This window comes from Podarcis melisellensis (assembly GCF_964234715.1).
Source record: "Podarcis melisellensis genome assembly, chromosome: 5".
Lineage (NCBI taxonomy): Eukaryota > Metazoa > Chordata > Lepidosauria > Squamata > Lacertidae > Podarcis > Podarcis melisellensis.
In genome coordinates this window covers 80995580-81022694 of record NC_138537.1, presented here as the reverse complement: position 1 = coordinate 81022694, position 27115 = coordinate 80995580, and the positions used below count along the sequence as shown (strand labels likewise).

General features: G+C 42.4%; 1 long non-coding RNA gene across 1 annotated transcript; it reads right to left on the bottom strand.

The window, feature by feature from the left end:
* Positions 1-3577: 3577 nt before the first annotated feature.
* Positions 3578-24186, bottom strand: LOC309371236. The gene is made up of 4 exons (XR_014168951.1): positions 24094-24186; positions 16640-16802; positions 15845-15977; positions 3578-3818 (listed from the first exon to the last, which is right to left on the bottom strand). It is a non-coding gene; the product is annotated as an uncharacterized lncRNA (long non-coding RNA).
* Positions 24187-27115: the final 2929 nt, after the last annotated feature.

Sequence of the window (27115 nt, the reverse complement as noted above, 5' to 3'; positions counted from 1 at the left end):
CATTTGGTGAAATGGCATCCCATTGGTTTTGGCATAATGCTTCTTGGATTGGCACCTTAATATTTCAGCTGAACCAATAAAGAGGATACTTCAAGAGAGCTTCCTTTTCAGGAAATGGAGTTAGCTTCAAGCTGATAATGTCAAAAAATAATATTCAGAAAATAACAGATTCTAGCAAGCGTGTCGGCTTCTCTAGTCTGCTTTAAGTGGAAGCTGATGATCAACTGAGTGGAGAACAGGAAAACAGCCAGTGCAGAGGTCAGCATCACTTCCTAGATCCAGCTGTTTTGGTTTAGCTTTTTAAAATTAAGTTTGGCTCAAATTAATGATGACAGTTTAAAGGGGACTCATTCACCTATTTAGCTGACTTTCCATCTGAAACCAAGTCCCTTCTGTCTCCTTGTATTTTGTCAGAGGATTTGCGGTTGGGATCCCAGAAAGTCCACTGATTATCCCAGATTATATATTTTTTTCCGTCTTTTTGTTCTGTGGTTATTTCCCTCTGCCCTTTCTTCCCATTTCCAGGAGAGTGCTGTGGTTGCTGCTACTGCGATAAGAAACAAAGTGCTGTCTAATTGATTTTTAGGAGTGGCTTCAGTTTGAGGATCATTGAAACCAGCAGGCCAGGCACGTTTGCTCTCTGATCCTGGGTCAAACCCTAGCTTATAGCTCTTGCAAATTGGCACAGCTCCTGAGAGTCAGTGGTGCTATAGAGGTTTTACATCTGTTGAAGGTCTGGACAAAGCTTGATGAGCTGCTTGAAGGCAGCATCCTGGAACAAGGTAGACCAAGAATAACCCTGTGCATAAGACCATCTGTGTTTACTGAATGCATGGAGGGGGGAGGTTAATGGAAGGAGGTTCTGACCCTGACTTACTTATGCTTGGTAAACTGTCAGAGCAGGTCTTGTGTGCATTGTCTTGTCTATATGATCTGGAACATGTTTGGAATATATTAGCCCATAGTGCAGGTGGCGCTGTGGTCTAAACCACAGAGCCTAGGGCTTGCCGATCAGAAGGTCAGTGGTTCAAATCCCCATGACGGGGTGAGCTCCTGTTGCTCAGTCCCTACTCCTGCCAACCTAGCAGTTCAAAAGCAGGTCAAAGTGCAAGTAGATAAATAGGTACCGCTCTGGCGGGAAGGTAAACGGCATTTCCGTGCACTACTCTGGTTCACCAAAAGCAGCTTAGTCATGCTGGCCACGCGACCCGGAAGCTGTACACCAGCTCCCTTGGCCAGTAAAGCGAGATGAGCACCGCAACTCCAGAGTCATCTGCGACTGGACCTAACAGTCAGGGGTCCCTTTACCTTTACCTTTACCTTTAACCCTATATAAAATCGACACTGCTTATCAGTTTGCTTCCAAAAACAATTTAAGGTGCTGGTTCTTAAATTTAAAGCCCTAAATGGACCACCGCCAGGGTGCTAGAAGGAATCTCTTGACCCATAAAGTGCCCCTGCAATCCATAAATCATTGTAGAAAGCCCTGCTTGACCACCTAAATTTAGGCTGGCAGCTCTGAGTAGTCATCTCTGTAGCAGCACTCATTCTGTGCAACTTCCTCACAAGGGAAGCTCACCAGGCTAATAATCTATTTTATCTGGGTTATGACTGCTGGTGACAGAAAGCAAGGAGGGTCCCTGTGGTAATTCCCGCTCTCCCCCCCTCACACACACATCACTCACAGGGACCAAATCACACACAAATCACTTCACAAGCCCTCAATAATCCTTACAACAGCCCTGTAAAATAGACTAGTTTTATTATCTCTAAGGCTGAGATGGCGGTTCGTCTGAGGCTTCCCAGTGAATTAGGGATGAAGCAAGATTTGAACCAGGAGTTCACAGAGCATTCTTATTTTCATAGCAGCTCATTTTCTCTACTGTACTAGACACCTTTGAAAACACACAATAGAAGTCACAGATAGATGGCATTCGAAAGCAGGACACATAGCCACAAATCTAAAACAGTAACACTGACAAGCATCAACATCCTCAAAATCAATTTGTCCTGCATGTAAAATGAGTGGCGGAGATCTTGCTGGTGGAATTTATTCTTCCCTTGCTCCAACAAGCTACAGATTTCATTGTTGCACAGAATCAAACTATAAATAAATAAAGCAAAATGCATTCCCTTCTGGAAATGGTTTAATTCATATGAAGATAATCGAATGGGACGTAAGCACTGAAGCCTTGTCGGCTCTCAGGGCTCCTTTCCTATGAGCCATGTGTGGTGTATCAGCCTTTTAAACAGTAAGACAGCGGGCAGCACAACAGATGGATCCAGCATCCATCCAAATAACTATGTTAACGAAACAGACAATGGACAAGCATTTATGCTCTTTCTGTGCACTGGCAATTTCTAAATATAGGCAAAAGGAAGCTCCACTTGTGGGGCCTCATATAGGCTATTAAAAGGAATATTTGCTGGTTCCTGCAGGGTCTAAACAGCATTCATCTCTTCTTTTCTGTGGCAAATGCACACCCTAAACTAAGAAAAGGCTTCCCCTTTCAACTAATAATTGAATGAAATCTAACAGGCCACATTGTCTCTTGCAATAATGGTGTTACACAATCCCTCCTTCCCCAAGCAGTGAGAAGTTTCAGAAGCAGTGCTACACAGAATTTAGGTTCCTTGTGAGGAGAGAGCACTGGAGACGTGTGCTGTTTTTACGATAACTGTTTATTTATAAAGAGACATGCTGAGCATAAAGAAGCAGAGAGGCACCCAGGCAAGCAGGGATGGTCCGTAAATCAGCATAAGCTCTCCATGGCAAAGTACATCTCCTTGGGGCCTGTAAGGCTGGAGGTGTTGACTTGGAGACTGGCTGCCAAGCCCAGACGTCTCTCCTCCCCCCCCCCCCAGTTTAAATACTTTATTGAAATTCGTAGTTAATATACACAATATACCAAGATGGAAACAATCATGTACTAATAATCTCATATATGTTTACAAAAATTAAATTTAAATTAAATTTATGCAATCTCTTTTTTCCTATCTTTTTGCTAACATAGAATAGACTTCTTATCATTTCCCGATGCATATAACCTTTCTGGTGATGAATGTACTGTACTTATGATTATTACCTTAGGTAAAGGTAAAGGTAAAGGTACCCCTGCCCGTACGGGCCAGTCTTGACAGACTCTGGGGTTGTGCGCCCATCTCACTTAAGAGGCCGGGGCCAGCGCTGTCCGGAGACACTTCCGGGTCACGTGGCCAGCGTGACATCGCTGCTCTGGCGAGCCAGAGCCGCACACGGAAACGCCGTTTACCTTCCCGCTGGTAAGCGGTCCCTATTTATCTACTTGCACCCGGAGGTGCTTTCGAACTGCTAGGTTGGCAGGCGCTGGGACCGAGCAGCGGGAGCGCACCCCGCCGCAGGGATTCGAACCGCCGACCTTTCGATCGGCAAGTCCTAGGCGCTGAGGCTTTAACCCACAGCGCCACCTGCGTCCCTCTACCTTATTATTACCTTACTCTTTCTTTAATTTCTAATACTTTCTTACAACAATTCGTACCTTTTTTCTTGTTTCTTAACAGTTCGTTTAGACAAGGGTCATTCAAATGCTGCCACAGATATTGTACCGCTGTTATTCTGTAGATATCTCTTATACATATCCCAATTTTTAATAAATGATTGTCTTGTATTACCTCTTAGCCTGTTAGTCAATTGCGCCATTTCCGCATATTCCAGTAATTTGCACTGCCAATCTGATAAGGTTGGAACTTCCCCCCCTTTCCAATTCATTGCGATCAGTATTCGGGCTGCAGCCGTTGCATATAGACAATTTTCTCTTAGATTTTTGGAATGTCTTTACCTGAAATTCCAAGCAGAAAGGCTTCTGGCTTTTTTAAGAAGGTTACCGGTAACTTAAAGATCTTTTTCAGCTCATCATAAATGAGATTCCAAAACTTTCTAATCTTTCTGCATGTCCACCACATGTGATACGTATCTCCTTCACCTTCCCTGCACAGCCAACAGTTGTTTGCTATGTTTTTATATATATTTGAAAGTTTTGATACCAACTATATTGCATCTTTAACATGTTTTCTTTAATGGTAGCATGCTGCAAAGTTCATGTTTATTTTCCAGAGTGTTTCCCACTCACTCATCAAGATGGTATGTCCAATGTCCTGAGCCCATCTAATCATAACTACCTTCACCTCCTCCTCCTGTCACTACCATGGCAGCTTGCAAGTCAAGAGAATGCTTGGCTTGGTTTCTGCTAAGCTAGAATGTCCTCATCCTTGATGGCCAAATTATGGTATTGAAGAAGCTGGTTCAAAAGTGATCCAAGTACTATAACAGAAGGAGCATGTAGAGTCCCAACAGTTTTTGAAAGGCTGCTGGTTCTGTTCTGTTCAGGGGCAATTTCCTCCAGGTCTATCAGAGCCATTCAAGATCCCTTCTTAACAGGCTTGACACAGGGGCATAAGAAACTGTCATACTTTGAGTCAGTTACAGATAGGTAGCCGTGTTGGTCTGCCATAGTCAAAACAAAAAAATTCCTTCCAGTAGCACCTTAAAGACCAACTAAGTTAGTTCTTGGTATGAGCTTTCGTGTGCATGCACACTTCTTCAGATACCTGTATCTGAAGGTATCTGAAGAAGTGTGCATGCACACGAAAGCTCACACCAAGAACTAACTTAGTTGGTCTTTAAGGTGCTACTGGAAGGAATTTTTTTGTTTTATACTTTGAGTCAGACCATCATTCCATCTAGCTCAATATTGTTTACTCTAGGTGGCAGCTGCTGTCCAGAATTTCAGACAAGCATTTTTCCTCACCATACCTGGAGACACCAGGAACTGAACCTGGGACTTTCTAAATATAAGGCAGATGCTAAGTCACTGAGCTATGGCACTTCCCCCTGGCCCTTTGTCACCTCCCTGGTGTCTTCTCTCTAGCTCGTGAAACTAGCCAGTACAGAATTAAAAAGCAGGTCATTCTGCATAAATCAGTACTCTTAAGATAAGTCACTAACTTTATATCTGTACTTGACTGATGACTGATGATCTGATGATCTTTTCTCATTGACCAAGCATGGCCAATGGTCAGCGATGCTGAGAGTTGGTAGTCCACCAGTATCTGGAGGGCAGCAAGTTCCTCAATCATGCCCTAACACTTCCTTAAGATGCTTCTCTGTTTTACACCTCTCTCTCACACACACACAAACAAACAGCCAAACAGCTTTTCCTCCCACTCACCTGAAGTCAAGAAGAGGGATAGTAAAGAAAGGAAGTGGGAAAGAAAGAGGGAAATGAAATGACCCAAGTACTTTAGGATAGATCCAGGCTAAGTTAGTTGAAATTAGTTCTCACAGAAATGACTAAGTTCTGTTGATTTCAATGGGACTAACATTCAACTAACTTAGCTACATCATAATTTAAAATACATCATAATTTAAAATATTCTTCATTGCAGGGGGCTGAATGAGAGCACCCTCCGGGTCCCTTCCAACTCTACAATTATATAATTCATGGTTCCCTCTTTCTTCCCCCTTGTGTTTTAAAGCATTGATTCCCAAACTATGTGCTAGGACATACTAGTGTACCAAGAGAGGGGAACTAGGCTGCCTTGAAAAATGAAGGCCACAATGTTATACACACCTACCTAGGAGTAAGTCCCATGGAACTCAGTGGGATTTATTTCTGTGTGGATACGTATAGGATTGCATCGGAAGCCACTATGCTGGGTGCACAACTACTCTTAACTGCTGATGCAAGGAAGCCCAATACCATATTGATTACTCTTTCTCTGCCAGCATATGAGCATTGACATCATCCTGAGAAATATAGTAAGGACACACAGGATTCCTTGATGCAGCCAATACTTCAGCTGACAGGCACAGAAGTGTCCCTGAAGCCTCACCATTGCTCAGAAAGCAAATTAATATCCCTGAGCTGCGGCAGGACAAAAGGACAGTGAAACACCAGCAGGCAGTGCTATCTGGACAGTTGCAAGAAGGATGTATCCTGCCTATAGTTTTGAGAGCTAATCAAGACAATATGTGTGTACTTTATTTTATTTTTTAAGTATGGGGTAGTGTAGTGTGTGCTTCCAATTTTTATCCAGAAAAAAAGTGCCCCAAAGACCAAAATATTTCAAAGATTCCACCGCAGTTCAGTGGAATTCCCCCCGCTTCACCAGCAGAATAAACCTTGTGTCAAGTCACAGTGGAAATTTATGGAAAGGAAAGGGAGGCATGAAAGCGAAGGAAGTTTGAAGGGAGCCATTCCAGTTCTTGTGTAACAATCTGACAGTTCTTTTTTTAAAAAAAAAAAAGCAGAGGGCTGTGGCTCAGTTAAAAATTAAAGTAAAATTTTATTCCAAGTTCAAACTAGGACAAATGTAATCTTCTTTAGAAGCAATAATAAAATAAGCTGGAGTAAATTTTAAAAAGAAATCTAATGGAAAGAACATCAGCATGCATATGTGTAGATACACAAGCTCTACTGAACTCTTGTCCGGTCATAGATTTATAGATGCCTTTCTTCACAGAACTGTTGGCAGAAGAATGGTCCCTTCCCAAGTTACTAAATGGAACATATGCTCAGCTTTAACAGTGCGAGTCAAAATGCTATTTATTTCATTGTTATACCACTTGTCCCCCTGCCTGTCCACCCCATAACACACACACCCCGGATGAATAAAAACACAGTACAGGGCCTACTACTGATTCCTGAACTGCCTCCTTACTCTGCCCCATGTTTATGCCCTGCGAGTGAAGAGACAGGGTTGAGAATCAACCAGGCAAAAGTGACCAGTATCACCAGGGGGATCTTTCATTACACTCCAGTCACATGAGTTTCATCACCTACATAGAAGAACTGAACAATTAGTTACTTCCAGCAGCCCAGGTAAGTAGAATTAAGAGGTGTGAATGGAAAAGATTATCCTCTTCTGTTGACAGATCAGGCTAGTGAGGGAAACTCCACCCTGGAATGCTTTGTATGTGACAAGAGAGGAAGTCATTAAGTTAAAAGTAGAAGATTTTAAAGGAAAAGGTACTATTATTCCCAAGGCTCTTCACACTTAAAAGCCAGGATATGGAACCAGAAACTACCGGTAATTCTCATACAGGAGCACCAGAGCAACTCCCTCCACAGGCAGTTAATTCTTGCTCTTGCATATTAAAAGAACACTTTAGGGCAGCCTTTGCCAACCTGCTGTTCTCCAGTTAGCCAGCATGTGTTTACTGGGGCTGATGGGAGTTGTAGTCCAAAACATCTGGAGGGCACCAGATTTGGGAATGCTGGCTTAGGTGCAGGAAGAGTGAAGTACAGCTCCAATTTTAATTTTTTTTTTGGGGGGGGGGAGGGAGTGTGTTGCAGCTATCTGAAATTTTGCCCTGTTGGAAGGCAGACCTGTGGAAGGCCTGTGAGATTTGTATGGAGGAAGATGATTTCTTAAACAGACAGGTCCTAAATGGCATAGAACTGAATAAAAGTGGCTATTGTGCTTAAAAGCATTAAAAAAACCAGTGTTTAAACTACATCCATGTCATGTGCTGTGAATGTCTGTGGAGTGAAGGGAGCCCTGGAGTTTCTACAGGCTGCTTTATGTACCACCATGATTCCAACAGGATTCTGGCTTCTGTTCTCTCACCTCATCTTTTGTCAGATCACTGCTTTTGGGAAACTGGCCGTCAGACATTTGCAAAAAAGGAGAAAATGCCATTAGTGCACGATACTGAATCTGAAATGAGTATTCCAAAATAATGAAAATTTACTTAAAATGGGAATGGCAAAATTTGGAAGGTGGCCAGGCTTTGCATGTGACATTTTGCCTGACAGCCTGAAATTCAAAAGCTTTCCACTGGAACCTCTTGAAGGCTTTGATTTTGGCAAGCGTCAACTTTGAAATCTTGTAAACTGTCAGCTGCCAAAACACAATTGCATGTCATTTATCAAATGTTGTCAGTTGGTAACACAGTGATTCTGTCCTCAACGTACACCTGTAGTGAGCGGAGGTGAGATACAGCAACCTAACAATACCGCTGGGGCTCCACCAGCTCAAGGGTGAAACGGGAGAGAATTCAGGATGTGGTGGAGGCAGAGTGGTAGTTAGGCTTTGCATGCAGACCCATTTGCTCCTCATCCAGTGCACTCCCATTGCTGGTTTCGGAAGTGGCCTACACGTGCCATTAGCCACAATCAATATTTGTCCTGTTGTTTTTTGTGAAATACTGCATATTGATGCATTCCCCCCCACCAGTGCTTTGATCCAAATTGAGTAAAAGAGCCACCTAGCTGTGTTTTGTGGGACGCGGGTGGCGCTGTGGGTAAAACCTCAGTGCCTAGGACTTGCCGATCGCATGGTCGGCGGTTCGAATCCCCATGGCAGGGTGCGCTCCCGTCGTTCGGTCCCAGCGCCTGCCAACCTAGCAGTTCGAAAGCACCTCCGGGTGCAAGTAGATAAATAGGGACCGCTTACCAGCGGGAGGGTAAACGGCATTCCGTGTGCTGTGCTGGCTCACCAGATGCAGCTTGTGACGCTGGCCACGTGACCCGGAAGTGTCTGTGGACAGCACTGGCTCCCGGCCTCTAGAGTGAGATGAGCGCACAACCCTAGAGTCTGTCAAGACTGGCCCGTACAGGCAGGGGTACCTTTACCTTTAGCTGTGTTTTAAGCCAGTAATTCAGTGTACACAGCCTTAGTAAGAATCCTTTCCTTGCTCAGGGGTTAGACACTCCTGAACAATTGCACCTACAATTGTTGTGCTGTGTACACCTACAAAAAAGGTGGCATGGCTTTAAACTCTCTGATGAGGTCAATGTTACATGTAGCCCCAGTGTAATTCCAGATGTAAGCTTCTCCAACAAATAGGAGTGCCAACACAAAGTACCTCTAGGCATGTTGATACTACAAACATAAGCTAGTACAATGGTCATTCTTCATACGTAATGCTGAGGTTAGTAGCAAATTTGTGTGACAGGGAGCTAGAGATTACTAACAGAATTCCCATTTCCTTGCCAAACTACAAGGCCCAGGATTCTTTGCAGGAAGATCTGCCAGCTAATAAAATATATGTTTGCAGATGAGGCCGCAGGATAAGTATTTCCTGCAACAAGGATTTATCTGGTAAGGCACATAACATCACTGTACCATACTTGCAGATCCTGCTAGAAAATCTGGACCAGTCTTAATCAGACACTTTACAAAGTAATCTACATAGAAGTGCCCCAGCACCATTCTAAGCATATTTCCTTGGCAGCAAATCCTGTTGGTTGAAACGGGATATTTAAAAGGAAATAAGTTTAGGAGTGCCTATTTATCTAGTAGCTTTGAAAAATGCAGCCTTCCAAATTCTATTGACATGCCTGTGAGTAATATAGCAGGGGAAACACAATGCAACCTACATTATCATCTAGTGGATGTTATCCAGACTCTGCAAGTTGTGACTTCAGCAAGATTTGCTGAAGAATACTCTGTTTGTGTGGAGTTGGTGGATGCAGAAATACTGGCAATTGGGAATGCAGGAAGTAAAATACCGAATGTGACAATGGGAGAGAATCTTCCAGGCTACCCTGATCTGTTTCTGTTTTCATTACGCTAAAAGACAGCCAATTTCAGCAAACAATATAGTAGATTTATTCATCTGCAGAAGAGCTAGCCGCGTAGGGGCCTTGAAGGGGTGGAGAAAAGGAAAGCAGAAATGGGAAAAGGCTGATTAAACAAAGCAGTGGGGGAGAACACTCTGGAAGGTTCCTGCACGCAAGTCTGCTGCACTAATGCTTTATGTCACTGCAGAACATTAAACGAGCACTTAAAAAGGTAATTAGCACCTTTTCATTGGACCAGAAATCAAAGGTGTAATTTACCAAAAGTCAGTGAACAATGTAAGAGATCTAATTGAATCATAGTGTACAGCTTAGCCAGGGTGAAAAGTCAGAAGAACATCTTTGGTGTGCTCTGTGGTGGTTACATTAAAGCCACTGTCCTCCTAAGCCCACTGCTACTACCAGCTTGCTGTAATCCCAACCAGAAATGCCATGAATGTATTCATGAAGATAGCTGGCCCAGCCATGATCCTGGAGTGTTATTCTATCATTGATTCTGTAATTGGGGGTTTTCTACAGTCTGCAGCTGAACCCCTAATTTCATGGGCAAAATTTAGTTACCTAATGGTGCTTAGCACATCACGGAGGCTTAACAGATGTTAAACAGCAGCCGTAGCACCTATGCATTTTGCTTTCCTGAACTGCCCATAACTGTCTCCTTACTTCCCCCTTCTATCAAGGAAAATAGCTGTTATTCCAGGTGGAATAAACCAAGTGGAGGCTGCGGAGGGATCCTCACTTTAGGGATGGGGCAGGAAATGCAGTCAGGAATTGGACCGCACACTCCACTTTAAAAACTGTAATGATTTTTTAAAATAATAATAATAATATAATAATAATAATAATTTATTATTTGTACCCCGCCCATCTGGCTGGGTTTCCCCAGTCACTCTGGGCGGCTTCCAACAAAGATTAAAAATCCTTCCACTCTTGCTGCCACTCCTCATTATTGCTAGTCTTCTTCCTCCTCTCTCCATGTACCCCACAGACGGGCAAAGGTGCAATCATAGCCCCAAGAGCAAAGGATGGAACAAAGATGGGAGGAGGGGAATGCAACATGGCCTTCACTATTAGCTTGCCACCTTGCTCCAATGACATCCCTCACTCCTCCTCTTTTCTACCTGCAAGCCAGCTCTGTAAACACCAGCTGACCCAGCAGCAAAGAGAGCGGGGCAGCTCTGATAGCAGCAATGTGGCAAAGAGCAACCTCTCCCCACCCCGCTTTTTAAAAAAAGCACAAATATGTCATTGCTGTGCTAAGCCTTCATTCATTTCCACTGAAACGTCATCTACTGGACGAATGTGGGAGTGGCAACAGTACCAAAAAGTCATCACATTGCTGTGACACCCTAGCACTGTAGCGCAACAAAAGTGAGATTTTTTTTAAATGGAACATTTGGCTGTGGTTGAGGGGGGACTACAGACCACACAGAGATTGCAAGAGATGCCGTTTGACCATGGAGAAAGATTTGAGGGGACAAATCTAAAAGCGGAAGCGTGTATGACCATCTCAATATCTTCAAGAGCATAAATTGCCCCGAATGCACATTAAAAGTCTTGTCTAAAAGGACGCCAAGTTGCCCCATCCTATCGTCCTTTCCAGCCATTTGAATTTAGATTGTAAGTTCCTTAGAGCTAGCATTTGCTGAAGTTACTCTACATAATGTACTATATATCATTACTATAGCTATTACATTTACTAATAACATAATAATAAAAAAATAGCATCAATAATAATAGATGACTGGCTATGTATGGCCTGTTAACCATGTGGGGGGGGGGGTCTCCAACTCAGGGTCCGTGAGGTGTCTTGAGCTAGTTGCTAGAATTTAATGTGCAGCAAACAGAAAGCACTGTTATCTCATTCAGACTAGGGCTGCATAAACATCATATATTTAAAGCATACAGTTTCCCCCCAAAGAATCATGGGAACTATAATTTTTAAGGGTACTAGGATTTGTAGCTCTTTCTGGGTGAACTACAGTTCCCAGGATTCTTTGGGGGAAATCATGTGCTTTAAATGTATGATGTGTGTGCAGGCAAAGGCAGAACATTAGGCTCCTAGTGTTTATATTATAGTCCAATCCAGAGGGTTCATACTTCCTGCCAATCACTTCGAGGAGGGGCACTATTGTACACCCCTAGTCTTTTCTGCATTCAAAGTGGGTTCTTAGTACAGACTTTTCATAGTAACTCACAGCCTTAGACACTTCAAGCCCCAGAGTCCCTGACAGTAACCTTATCAGAAACTACTGGTAGACCTAATCCACTTGAAGGACTTTGACAAAATTGCAGATTCCCTCTTGTGTAGCAGATCGCTTTAGATAAAAGTTGGATTCCACCCAAAGGCAAGCATTTATTCCCTTATTATTTCATAACTGTGGTAGATTTTACAAGTACCAAATGATAATGGCTGTTCAGTTGATCTTTACAGATGATATTGAAGTAATGGCTGATGGTGAGGAAGATTCAGTTTGGATGATTAATGTCTATGGCCTCAAACTAAATAAAGACCAAGGCCATGTAAGTGAATCATATGAAGGGAGAAAAAGGATGAAAATTCTGAAAGCAAGGAAACAAGTTTCCTCTATTTAAACTGTCAAAGGGCCTCTTCTCCATATTTCCTTTGTTCCATTTCACCTCTGGTCAATTTTTTTTTATGGGTCTCTGAAATAACATGAAAACCTGTTTACAAGGGGCAGAATAGCTCAATATAAAGACAGCAAAAAAATGCAAACTAAAATCGTGTGTGTGTGTGTGTGTGTGTGTGAGAGAGAGAGAGAGAGAGAGAGAGAGAGAGAGAGAGAGAGAGAGAGATGGAGAGAGAACAATCACATTAGCATAGAATCATAGAATTGTAGGCCTGGAAAGGACTAGAGGGTCATCTAGAATCATAGAGTTGGAAGGGACCCTAAGGGTCATCTAATCCAACCCTCTGCAATGCAGGAATCTCAGCTAAAGCATGCTTGACAGATGGCCACCCCACTTCTCACTTTTTTCCAGGATGACTAGGAATCATTAATGGATTTGGTCAGTTAACCAGCTACAAATCTACCTAATGCTTACCTCTTTCTTTCTTTCTTTCTTTCTTTCTTTCTTTTTCTTATATTTTTTAATTAGTTTTTCAACATATCATTTTCAACAATAATTAAACATACTTTCATATCTTATACCATTTTTTGACTTCCGTCAATCACATCTGAAAATTTTCCACTCTATTCACTTAATATACATTTCTTACTTCTACTATTACATTTAAATCTCATAACTAATATCTCTGTTCTTTCTCTACTTTGCAATACTTCATACATTTCTCCTTACAAAACTTCTTGTAGTCTCTACTAGTGTAATTTGTTGATTACAGTTGCTCTTCAAATAGTTCGTATATTTCTTCCAATCTTCTGTGAATCTCTGGTCCCGCAGGTTTCAAATCCTTCCTGTCATTTTATCTAATTCTGCGTAGTCCATTAATTTTGTCTGCCATTCTTCTTTCGCCAAACGTTTACCTCTTTCAACACACATTTTACCAGCTTCCTCGCGAGAATATCATGGGGGACTTTGCTGAAAGCCTTACAGAAATCAAGATACACTATGTCCACAGCATTTCCCTGATCCACCAACTTTGCAATTCTATCAAAAAAAGAAATCAGATTGGTCTGGCATGACTTATTTTTGAGAAACCCATGCTGGGTCTTAGTAATTGCGGCATCCTTTTCTACATGCTCACAGACTGACTGTTTAATTATCTGTTCTAGGACCTTCCTTGGACACAACCTCCTGCAATGCAGGAATCTTTCAGCCAATGTGGGACTTGAACCCACAACCCTGAGATTACGAGTCTTATGCTCTCCCAGCTGAGCCATAATTACAGCATGCTAAAAGTTGCAAAGTCTATCTAGCCTATCTAGCCCCCCCCCCCCATCAGCCTGGATATCATTTCCCAGCCTCCTGATATCATTTCCCAGGCTCTGGGAAGGGGCGGGGCCAGATTCCACTTCCTCTTAGCTCAAAGCCTCTCCTTTTCCCTTTCCAGCATTTGGAAAGAGGCCCCAGCAGCCAGCCTGCCAGCTCACTCTTCAACACAATCCTATATGCCTGTCAGCTTGTAAGTCTGTCTACAGCATTCAGTGAGTTTTATCCTCAGATAAGTGTGCACAGAATTGCAGCCACAGTTAGTTGAGCAGCCCGCAGCATGGAGGAGCAACCAGGGGAACAGGGAAAACAACAGTCCCACTTTCAGAACACCCTTCCTCTGGGGGAAACAAAACCCTATCATCTCTCTCTCTCTCTAGCCTATTTAGCATGTATAAATATTTATTTATTAAACCATACATATGGAGTGGAGCTGACTGGATGTGAAGCGTGGGTGACAGAAATGGAAGAAGGGAAATCGGGCTCAAAATGTGCTGTTAAAGGTGAATGGGTTCCTTGATGAATTTTACACAAACTACACAGATTTATTAGCACAAGCCTCAACTGACTTCAGTGTGATTCTGCACATGTCAGCTCATTGGGTGATTACCATAGGACTTACTCCCTGGTGTATAGGAATGTGTCCATGTTCAACTCAATACTCTTGCAAGGTACCGTAACAGACGCCTGCTCAGATGTGGACATTTATGTATTTGTTACTTATTGACTTTCACAGACTCAAAGAACTGTAGAATTGGAAGGAACCATAAGGATCTTCTAGTTCAACCCCCTGCAATGCAGGAATATTTTACCCAAAGTAGGGCTTGAAGCATTGACTCTGAGATGAATAGGAGTCTGAGTTATCCCTCCTTCCTCCCAAAGAAGCCCAAAGTGTGGCAAACACCAAAAAGTTAATACAATTTAACAAAGCTCAGATGTTGCCGATATAAAGTAGCCATCAAAAGCCTGGGGATTGTTTCTTTTGAAAAAAGTCTTTTCCAGGCCCCTACATTTGATGAAACTAGGCACTAGGAAAGTGTCCCAGAGTTGGGATGCCATGACAGAGGAGGTCCTTTATTGCCACATGGCTAACCTCAGGTGCTGGGTGCAAAACAGATTTTAGGTTGCACCCAGGATTATTGGGAGTGGAATACAATGGCTGTTCTTTGAAAATATCGTTACATGCCACCCCAGTCTCCAAGTGGTGTGAGGATCCAAAGGAACCAAGGCGCTTACCCAGGGTTTGTGTTTCCTTTGGAAACAAGGCACAGAGGAGACTGTGGTGTCTTTATGATATATGGTTTATATCAAATATCATACATATATCCATAGATATAGATATATATTCAACCTGAGCCTATGATGGAGGGACTCACAGCATTACACTCCAGGAGGTTCTTGCTTTTCCCATGGCCTCAATCTTGGGGAAATCAGCCATGGCCCTCTGTCTCCTTGCTCAGCTTGCTGCATTTAACAGACTACCATTTTTCCTCTCTAGCTTACAGCATCCTCAATTGCAATCCTAAAAACAACTGCCCTCCTTCCAACCCTAAAACTCATTCAAAGGCTTTTGTCTTTGTAACTAATTCTGAGTTGAAAGAGGGACTCCTTCCATTTGCCCTCGGGCATAGAGCCACACATCCTTGCGGGCCATTACCAGGCTGGCTCCTTGCTTATAGTTTAACATGCTAAATCCAGTGTCTGGAACCCAGAAATGTGAAGCAGGGTCCAGGAATTAGAAGGGGAGTCCAGGCACCCCACAAACTCATAACAATATTAAAAAAAAACAGGAGCAGTTTGGATTTGCCTCTTGTACTGATTGGAACACATGGGTTTGAAGAACACAACCTTTGAACAGACATGCTATATACATGAACTTCCACAGTTTATGTCATTAGAAGAAAAGAGTGCATTCTGCTCTCCCCCGGGCATAACCTCCATCATAATACATTTTAATTTCTTGAGCACCAGTTTGAGACTTTGCCTCTGATTTTACCGTTCCAGCGTTACTTGCTGTTGTTTTGTTTTCTGATGTTTAGTATTAGCAGGATTTTTTTTCTAGTTAGAAATTGTGGTCATTAAAATAAATGTAAGCAGCTTAGGGAATTTGTAATTGCTCAGGCAGGGTATACCATTTCTTAAAGAAACAGATAATAAGCCATCACTAGCAGCTTTTCAAATAATATATCACACATCTTACTCTACAAGCTTGGGGTCTTCTTAAGGAAGGAATGTTATATATCTTACTGATGGAATGTGGATTTTGAATGTGAAAAGACTCAGAGACCACAGGCACCTAGAAGACCCACTGCAATCACAGTACTGAATCTCTTGCACAACTGAGTCTGATTTAGTGCTACATAACTCACCTCTTCAGTTACCTGTGCCTCTCATGCAGAAAAGTGGTCCATGCCATAGAAATGGTCCGTTCATTTCTTAAGCAGTCATCACCTGTTCATCATAAATCATTCTACTTATCTTTCTCCCAATTTGTCACAGAACCTGTCAACAACCAGCATAGCATGAATGCTGCAACTTCCTTCTGAGGGCTCTTCACAATTATTTATCTTGATGACGTAAGTGCCTGGTACTGCCTGCACCAGATGTTAGAACTTGGAAGACATGGAGAACCTTTTTTCCAGAAGCAGGATTTGAACAAAAGATTTAGCAAGAAGAAACAGATTCACCATCAACACTAGGACCCAAGCATTAGATAGCTTATCTTTCTCTCTGGGCAGATCCTTAGTTGCAAGCCCCTTCACCATGATGGAAATATGGAGGCTGAACTGTGATGAAAGTTGTTTATATTATCTTATTTCCCCACATGCACAAGCTGTCTAGGGTCACTACCAGACAGAATCTTGCAGGAAATATTCGAGCACTATCCTGGGAATTTAGATTTGCACAATTATAGTGGATGAAAGTGGTCTGTCTCCCTTGGGCAACAAATCTACTTTTTACTTCTTTTTAAAATAAACTTTTTATGATTGGGAAAGTGCTGGCAAAATGCTCTGAAAAATGTGGAATGAATGAATGTTTAATAGGGAGACATATAAATGCCATGCAGGCAAATCAGAATTAATGCAGGATGAATGCTCATCGCCATATAACATCTCCGCAAACAAATCTGAATGAATTCTCAGTGAAGATGAGATATAGTTTACCCTCCGTATAAGCTCTGTGCAAGCAAATCAGGATGAATGCTCAATAAACAGGTCATCTGAAGGAGCCTCAGATCTTGGAAGAACTTGTAAGATTTGCTGGAGCCACTCAGAAGTGATACAACAACGCAAGAAACAATATTCAGAACAGCTAGCTGCTGGTTGTCTGGAAGAGAGAGAGAGAGAAAGAACAACTTTCAAGGGCCCCTTAGAATTTTTAGCTGGAGAGGCAGGAAGAAGGGCACATCCCTAGATGTCCCTATACTAACCTTCTGGAATAGTTCAGAACAATATTTTAAAAGACTAAATTGTGGTTACTCTGGTTTCTCTTCAGATCGTATAAATTGTTCCTGTGTCCCAAGTTTAACAGTCCCCTTGGGCAAAAACTGTTGGAAAATTCAGAAATGAATCAGATTGTTTCATGATGCAGCTCTAACTTATCTTGGTGGTGGTTATGCAAGAGAAGGTTCCTTGCTTTCATGTGCTTGCTAAATTGTTTCATGAGCACTCAAAGGGCACATGCACTGAGCAGAATAGTAAACCATGAGAAAAGAAAATATTTGCTACAAAGGCTACAAAAAACATTTCTAAGGGTGTGAAATGATCTGACTGGTCATCACTTGTAGGATTCTGATACTGTTGCTCATTCCACTTCCGTACAATGACTCCAGGGCCAGTTGGACAAATTTGTAAAGTGCAGAGAATAGGACATAGCCTTCCACAGGAGTCAACTACAGTGGTACCTCTGGTTGCGAATGGGATCCATTCTGGGGCCCCATTCGCAACATGAGCAGAACGCAACCTGCGTCTGTGCGGGTCGCGACTCGCTGCTTCTGCGCATGCGTGTGATGTCATTTTGAGCGTCTGCGCATGCACAAGTGATGAAACCCGGAAGTAACCCTTTCCGGTACTTCCGGGTTGCCGCGGGACGCAACCTGAAAAGATATAACCTGAAGCAAATGTAACAAGAGATATGACTGTACTAGGGGCGATAGGGGCTTTGGCCCCCACAATAAAATATTTGAGTGAGCCGGGCCCCCACAAAGTTGATGGGCATTCCCATTCTAATAGTGTTTGTGCACTGCATCATGTGATTGATTATGTGGGGCGAGGCTGACCTGGGCACCCACAATATTTTATTCAAGTTGGTACCCCTGTACGCTTCCATTTCAGCCCTACCCCAGCTGCTGAATCATTTATTTGGTCCATAAAGAAAATCAGAAACAGCATGGAAAGTGTGGGAAAGGGAGCTGAAATGAAGAATGGAGGCTTGTGTGGTTTAGGGAGGTTCAGTCGAGAATCGGGCCCTCAACTCCCCAAATCTTTCAAACAGACACCTCCTCTTCTAATTCTTCAACTGAAACCCATTGCATAAACTTTCAAAAGCAAGAAAGGCCTTGTTGGATCACGTAGCATCCTGCTCACATAGTGGCCAACCAGAAGCCTGCGAGCAGGAAGGAGCATAATGGCTCTCCTGCAAAATAGAAAATGCAGGAATCTTAGGAAATGATTTCAGAGCTTGTCTGCTTCTGGGTTCATCCTGGTTCCATGGCACAAGTAAACTCCAGATCTTCTGAATACATACATATTGCAGAAAGACTGGTTAATCCCTTAAAGCTAATCATTTCCTTCTTTTGTTTATGGAAAACATTTGAAGACATTTTGTCCCTAACTCTATGTAGAGGACTTCTGTTCCTGATTTTAGAGGCGCACAGCATGAGAGAGGTATCGGGAATAGTGCAAGCCAGAGTAGTGTCATCACCCTGTGTGAAATGCGAAGCCGGTTTTAAATTGGGCAGGAAAGGGAGCAGCAGTGGAAGCAGACAGAGGCCAAGTCAGACCTGTAGCCCCAGCCTGCTCTGCAGAGCTTGGTTTTCATTCCCTATCAGGAAAAGTTGAAAGAAAACAGCTGACTATGGAGTAAAATCAGAATTGGCCGGGCTGCTTTGGTATATCCTTAGCAGGAAGGATCCTTCCACCATGCCTATGGCTGTTCTTTATGCAGCTTACCTCCTCTGCACTTCAATTTAAGGTTACTAGAATTGCCAGCCAGCCGGTCAAGGAGGATAAACTTTCACCAGAAAGAGAGGGCAAGATCTCAGCTGAGGCTAGTCATACAGCTTTCCTTAGCAGCAGCAAGAGTTTCCAAGAGAGTCTTCCAGAGAAGGCAGATGAAAAGAGGCCATTGTGTGTGGCTTTTTCTATGAAGAGCAGAAACTCACCAGAGATTTGGGGCTCAGTGAATTTGAAATTTTCTTAAACTGTGAAACACGAGTCCTTTAATTTTTCAGGAATGCTTCAAGGGGGCAACAAATCAGCTCTACAGGATTCTCAGTTAACCATAAATCATTTTCTTAGCATGCAATGAAGGCCAGTGTCTGCTCCTTACCCTGAGCTGCAACCAAAGTAACACATGTTGCATACAAAAGGATTGTAATAAAACTCAGGTGATTCCAAACCACTCCACAATGCAAAAAGCACTGATGTGGCCTTACTTCAGGGTTCTTGCACATTTTGCAGGCCATTGTACAGAGTTAACTTGCAACTTAAATATAGACATCCTGCTTTTCAGAATTGTGAGAGCAGAAGAACTCCTACCTTGGCCGTAGTCTGTTAGATTTTCAGAGATTGCACTGCAGAACAAAATCACTATACTATCAGGCAAACAAACTATATAGAGAGATAGTATCATTCTTGGTGTCCATTGTGTGGGAGACAGCAGAGGACACAACAAATAAAACATCAACTGTGAAACACCACGACAGGCTCAAGCTAAGTGGGATGCTTTCACCACAATAACTATATCCATTAGCCTGCATTTTTCATCTATATACCAGCAATCAGAAATGCTAGCAGCCAGGTCATTGTACAGACAGAATTGGAAATTGGAAAACTGGAAAGGTGGCCTCACAGGAAAGCAGGGAAGAACAAAGATTAGAATAGGATGAATTCTGAAAAAGGAGCCTGCCCAAATCAAAGCAGTGGTTTGTTCAATTAGACATTGAAAGCTTTAGTCCTAGGGATACTGGACTGGGAATGTTGTTGTTGTTTAGTAGACCCCTTTAAATGCAGTGAGATTTACTGCCATGTAAACATGCATCAGACTGCACTGTAAAAAGAATGAAATGTAGAAAACTTGAAACAGGTTGTCTGTGTTTTGCAACACAGTAAATTTGTTATTTCATACTTTATTTCAAATGTGGAAAGGACATCTTTTCACCCAGAGGTGGTTACTATCTGCATGCATTGAAAAGCTGTGATGGAGAGAGCCTAGGGCTGCTGACAGTATTTCTAGAACCTTCCTTTTGAGCATCATCATATGTATCAAGTAGAAATGTCAAGTTGTTAGAATTCCAGCAACGAATACTATATGACCCAATATTCTTGGTGTGAATATTGTTATTGAGTCTTTACTTCCCTGAATAGCAAGAAGACCAAGCGTACCATAGGTTTTAGTTTCCTTTGGATGAGAGAGCACTGGGGACTTGTGTTGTCTTTAGAATATCTATATACAGTGGTACCTTGGTTTAAGAACAGCTTAGTTTATGAACAACTTGGATTAAGAATGCTGCAAACCTGGAAGTAGGTGTTTTGGTTTGTGAACTTTGCCTTGGAATAAGAACAAGTTTGGCTACCTGTTGAGTGTAAATTGAGTCCCCCGCTGCTATGGGAAAGCACGCCTTGGTTTAAGAACACTTTGGTTTAAGAACAGACTTCTGGAACGGATTGAGTTTGTAAACCAAGATACCACTGTATATGTGTGTGTGTACATGTGTGCAGCTGTTCATTTATTTACTAGCATCAACTGCTGGTTTTTAAGCAGAAATTGGATGGCCATCTGTTCCGTATGATCTAGCTGAGTTCCTGCATTGCAGCGGGTTGGACTAGATCACCCTCGGGGTCCCTTCCATAGGAATGCAAATTTATTATAATGTCAGATAAATAGAATACCTTGTAGGAACCCACCCACAAAACCCTATGCTTCTTTGGGAGGAGGGGTGGGATGGGGTATAAATTTATTAAATAAAGAATTCAAAGATGGCAGGAGTCTTTAGTATGTGCCAGGGAAAAAAAAGGCTGCATACACATCATGCCTTTAAAGCACATCCCCCAAAGAATCTGGGAAACAGTAGTTTTTTTTACGGCTGCTGGGAAATGTAGCTCTGTGAGGGATAAACAACAGTTCCCATGATTATTTTAGGATGTGTTTGTTTTCAATGTGCTTTAAATGTACGATATGTACGCAGCCCAGGTTGGTATCTAAGGGGGAAATAACCTGAGGTTGTAGCTTTGCCTTATTTGGAATGGCTATTTGGGAAGGTATTCTGTTGATTTTGATTTTGGTTGATTTCTGAGTCACACTATTTGTTGATTTGTGCTCAGAATTTGAGCTTATATATTTTACCACAATCCATAAGCATTATTAATCCAATAAAACTCAGAGCCCAGCTGTATCCACGTGACAATGCTATCTTGTATAACTCCAAAATATTTCCCCTCATCCCCAGAGGGTTATGTCCACACTTCATGCCACAGAAGACTCTCTGCGCCATATGGATGTCTATAATTCCTGTCTATAGAAGTTTTTACTCAGAAAAAAAACTTAACAAAGCTAAAATGCAAAACATAGCCAGCTGTAACATCCGGCAGAGTGAGATAATTCACCTCAAGGAGCAGATTTTAGGAGACCATTAAAAGGCAGAACATTTATTGTTACATAACAAATAAATATAACAAATATAACAATAACATTATTTGTTAAATTTCTGGGTTGGGGAATCCATAGCTCTCCAGATATTGGGCTCTAACTCCCATCAACCCCAGCCAGCAGGGCCTGTGGTCAGAGATGATGAGAGTTGTAGTCCAACAACATCTGGAGAGCTATAGGTTCCCCATCACTGAAACAGAAAGACAAGGCAAACAAGAAATAAGATGGGTTTAAATTTTTAAAGAATAGAAGGGACTTTCAAAAATCCTCAAGCTTGAACCAAGTGTTCGCTTCAGATGGTCACTTCACAACTTTAACTTTTTGATCTGTGACTTGTTTCACTTCTTGAATCATCTCCGAATATGCCTTTAGTCCTTTTCCTCAGAACTGTGACATCCAGTGCTATTTTTCTAGAAGAATAAATGCCGGCACTCACTGTGAACACCTCCCTCATTCTCTTTGAATGGTAATGGTGCCCACCTGATAGGTGCCAGAACTGAGTTCCAGCAAGTTCCAGCTGTAAAAAAACTTGTTACATCCCATTACCTCTGAAAGAACAGAAGGGTTTTGCTTAGATTTTAGCCTTCTGCATTCGGCGAGGGCCTCAATTCACCTCATGCAGTTGTGTGTTTTGCTTCTTTGAAAACGTCCATATGTATATGTATTATTTATACCAGTGTGCTAAAATAGGCAAACTAAATGCTCTGTGAGTGCCTTACACTCCTTGTCAAAAACTGTGGGGAATATCTGTGAATCCCTCCTTTCTGACCATTAGCTAAATGTTACCAAACTGTTGGCATTGTGTAATATTTGAAGACCGACATAGTTCCACTGACATTACAGAAGGGGTGAAGTGTTGTGAAGGTCATTAGAGAGAAAGTGTCCTCTCATTAAATCTGCTATTATGTCATCCTACAGCAAGAAAAGGCGGCTGTGCAACCAGGCTACCTGCAAATGCTGAGGCTGGAATTCAAAATAAGTTGTCACCAGGGAACCTCAAACACACACTGTCCTCTAGATTGCTTTGGCACATGACTGACAAGCGCGCCTTGTTGTTGGGCTGGTCTTATGTATACAGTAAGTGCCCAACTTACGTGGTGATTATGTCCCGGGGATTGCGCTGAAAGCAAAAATCGTGTACAGTGGTACCTCAGGTTACATACGCTTCAGGTTACATACACTTCAGGTTACAGACTCCACTAACCCAGAAATAGTGCTTCAGGTTAAGAACTTTGCTTCAGGATGAGAACAGAAATCGTGCTGCAGCGGCATGACAGCAGTGGGAGGCCCCATTAGCTAAAGTGGTGCTTCGGGTTAAGAACAGTTTCAGGTTAAGAACAGACCTCCAGGACGAATTAAGTACTTAACCTGAGGTACCACTGTATACTCAAAACACACTAGGTTCAATGGTTGGTGGAATAGCCAAAGTCATTTCTCCAAAACCTCACCACTTTTCACTCCACCTTTTTTGGTGAGGGGCACATATGTAAAGCTGAATGCACACAAGCTAAATGCACATACTGAACATTTACTGAACTTAACTGGGCATCGGTTGTTTGAACTTGTCTCAGCTCACTACATTCCTGAAACGGCAGGTCCCGGTACAACCTATATCTGACTAGAAATATTAACAAAGTACAGTTCTTAGGATTCTTTGGGGAAATGGGTGATGTGTACACAGCCAAAATGTTTATCTGAAAAGAATATGAGTTCTGTACAAGATAATTGGATGGGAGCTTATGACTGTGTCAGTCCTAGCTCCGCCATAATTGGGAGCCAGGACCATCTTTAGCCACCAAGAATAGATCTCTGTTCAGCTAAGTAAGCAAATCTGAATTAGAGGAGTAGGGGTGGGGGTTACTTAGCCCACTTTTGTCTGATTTCATTGTGCGGCTGGTCTCCCTGCAGTCCCCCGCCCTTCCTTTAGTAGAACAAGATAGTGGTGGTTATCAAGCTGAAACTCTGCCCAGCGTCCCCCCAAGTCCAAGACCCCACTGAATGTTCCTGCCATTGTGAAAAAAATGTGAAAGGGTAATGAACTCAAAGTACTGGCTGCCATTCAACTTACATTTACATTATCCTTTCTGGGAAAGCACAGTAACCACCTGATTCATCTATCAGTTCTAAAATCAAAGGTGTTATTTACAAGGTGTGAACCTTAGTAGATAAAATTAATGGATAAGATTAGTACAGTTAATTGGTAGATTAAGCAACCAAAGTTTTAGTTGATTAATTGGTTGAGGTAGTTTTAATCATCAAGGGCAATTTTTAATCAGTGCGGTTATGATTTAAAGACTATTATTTTTGGAAGCCATTTTCTTCATGTGCTATTGTAATAGAAAATAAATGAGGAAGTAATAAAATGTAGCTTCTGTTTTGTTAAATTATAAGTTACCTTGCATTTCTTTCAATAGCTCAAACCAGAATTAATATTAAAATGTGGTAATGTGCTCATTTGTTTACACTTAATTGATTGGTTAGACAGATAATTAATCAGATAAAAAACTTTTAAATGACTGACAGCCATAATGCTGTATGGTCAAAACGATCCAAGTCTGCTTAATATTTCCTCTTTCAAAATGAGTGTTTCCCACTAACAACCAATCCCCAAAAAATGTACTTGGGTGAAACTGCAGGGAAGATTTTCTTATTGACTTAAGAGGGAGTATCCAAATAACGAAAGAATCCTGCGGTGCTGCCTATTTCTACACACATGAACTCTCACAGATCTTGGTACACAAATACTCACAGGAATTAACGGTGGATTAGAAAACCAGTGTGCTTAGTCAGAAGCTGGCCTGTTAATTCCTTGGTTCTGTCGAAACAGATCTTAGGTTCCCAGTGTAGTCAGAAATGATTTGCCCCTCCATCGCCATAGCAATAAAAGCAGAAGATTCTTTGGGTGTCACAAAGAGAGAGTCAGTGGTTGAATGAGACTTTGAAGCCCTCTCTCTATAGCTCTCTTAACAGCCATGCCTTCTTCATTACTAGTGTTATAAGAACTTAAGGTCTCATATACAGTGGTACCTCGGGTTAAGTACTTAATTCGATCTGGAGGTCCGTTCTTAACCTGAAAGTGTTCTTAACCTGAAGCACCACTTTAGCTAATGGGGCCTCCTGCTGCTGCTGCCGCGCCGCCGGAGCACGATTTCTGTTCTCATCCTGAAGCAAAGTTCTTAACCCGAGGGACTATTTCTGGGTTAGCGGAGTCTGTAACCTGAAGCGTATGTAACCTGAACCATATGTAACCCAAGGTACCACTGTATATAAAATAAATATTCATAAACAGTATGGGAGAGCAATCCTGAAACCATTTTGACTCTCCCAAATTGACCTCAATTTTTTCTCTGCAAGGAAGAAGGAAATGGCCTCTCCATTGTCTTTTGCTTACCTGTCTTTAGGGCATCTTTGTGTATTAATAGGGTGAGCCTGTGACCTGGACTCAGGAGTATTTACCATCACAAAAGAATGACCAGGCTGCCCAAGTAAGCAATCACTGGCCATTGTCAGGTATTCTGGCAGGCAGGATTTCTGTTGTAGACCACTTCCTTCTGTGATGTATGTATGATGTTTGGTCTTGAGCTACAGGGTGGGCAATTTCAATAGTCTATATAACGGCTTGCACACCATGGTTCTGGGTTCCTCCTCCCTCCTGCACGTGGTGAGTGAGGACCCTGTTGTAACAGTTTAATAAAGATCAGGCTTACTAGCTGCTTTGCTTCTCGATATTCTCTGGTTGGCCTGTTATTTTCTCCTACTGATAGGGAACCCACTTAAGGACTCTATGAGGGCTCTTGGATGCCCCATAAGGGAAAAGGAGCCAATTTTTTCTACATCACTAGGTTGTCTTACAGTGCAATCCTATACATGTCTACGCAGAGGCAAACTCAATTCAATTTAATGGGGCATATGTCCCAACTATATTTGTATAAGATTGCGGCTTTTGTCACTGTTTCTGATTAATGAAAATAGGTTTGTTGGTTGGTTGGTTTTTTAAAGTATAAGAGGTTTCTTATATTTAATATCTGTTTAGGTATTTGGGCAATTGCATCTTACTTTGTAGATGCTCATGGTACCTATGTCCTCCTTAGTATCGGGTCACCTGATTTTCAAGCAACACATTTAGTATCACATACAGTTCAGCCCATAGTTATACATCTTTTGTTTTCATTATTGAAACCTGGGGTGTTCTTTTGTAAATGTTTAATTTTCCAACGATAAAAAGCAAAATCCATTTATTTTTCTGCCTTCATTTCTCTTTCGCAGAATTGGCTTTTCCCCTTTCTTGAAACAAAAGCTGAGAGAAAAATCTAGAATTAAAAAGGCAAAGGGACTTCAGTGCTATCTATTGTATATCTTCTCGTTTCCTAGAAGGGAAAAGCAATAGCTAATTGTTACAAATACTACCGAATATTTTAGGGTATGTCTCTGAGTCATAGTGAAAATATTCATGGTACATGATTTTTTCCAAGGAAATGCCAGGATAATGTGTGAATTTCTTACTAATTGCCTGCATAGCTGGGGTAGGTGTGGCCTCATTTAAATACAGGAGCAGAAAGAGAGAGAGAGAGAGAGAGAGAGAGAGAGAGAGAGAGAGAGAGAGAGAGAGAGAGAGAGAGAGAGAGAGCAAGTATATTCATACTCCCTGCATGAATGAATTTAATTTTGCTTAAAGATATTATATGATAAACAGTGAGGAAGGTGAAAGAGTGGTCACATTAGGGCTGGTTCCATTGTTTTCCCTAATTGCATCTTTAAGAGGGAGCAAATTTGTCTGGAAAGAGCTGTGAAATCCAGTGTCTCCGTGTTTGAACCACAGCTTTCCATGCGCCTCAGAGGGAACACAGGGTTGGTGTGAAAAGCACGTCTCCCAGATCATGTTTTCCCATCTTCTTACCATAACATGTAGTTATGGAAATATGTGAAGTGGTATCTTCATGGACTGTATTTCCCAACAGCTGCTGTGGGGCTGGCAATCTCATGAAACAGTCCATGTAATATTACATGGAGAGGAGGGGAAACCCAGTACTTGGTGGCCATATTCAGCTGCAATTCCGTTTTGTTGTCACCTCTAAGACCTGTTCCAAGTGGGCCCATAATCAGGAACTTCCTGGCACTGGCAGAGGAAGAGGAGTGCAGAGGGAGCGCACCGCCCCCGCCAGCACGATCCCGGTGGGGTGCCATCATGGCTCCCTCCCCCCTGTGCTGAGCGCGATGCCCCCAGGACGTGTGGCAGCCCCGCCCCACCTGCTCTCCTCCCTCCCCCGGTGCCAGAGCATGAAACTCCACCACTGCTTCCTGGTACCTACGGGATCGCTTCCCCTGGTATGCCCCGTGGAGGACCTTAAGGTCCACAAATGACAACATTTTGGAGGTCTCATGTCGCAAGGTGGTTAGATTGGTCTCAACTAGGGCCAGGGCCTTTTCAGTACTGGCCCCAACTTTGTGGAATGCTCTGTCACAAGAGACTAGGGTCCTGCGGGGCCTGCAAGACAGAGATGTTCCGCCTGGCCTTTGGTTTGGACTCAGTCCGACCCTTATGTTCCCCCCCCCTTATGGTCTTGATTTATAGGCTACTTTTAAAATGATGCTGCATTTTAAATTGCATTTTAACCTGTATTTTAAATTGTTCCCCACCCCCAATATGTTTTTACTGTGATTTTATTGGTGTTAGCTGCCCTGAGCCCGGCTCTGGCTGGGGAGGGCGGGGTATAATTAAAATTTATTACTATTGCTATTATTATTATTATTATTACCTCTCTTTGGTAAAA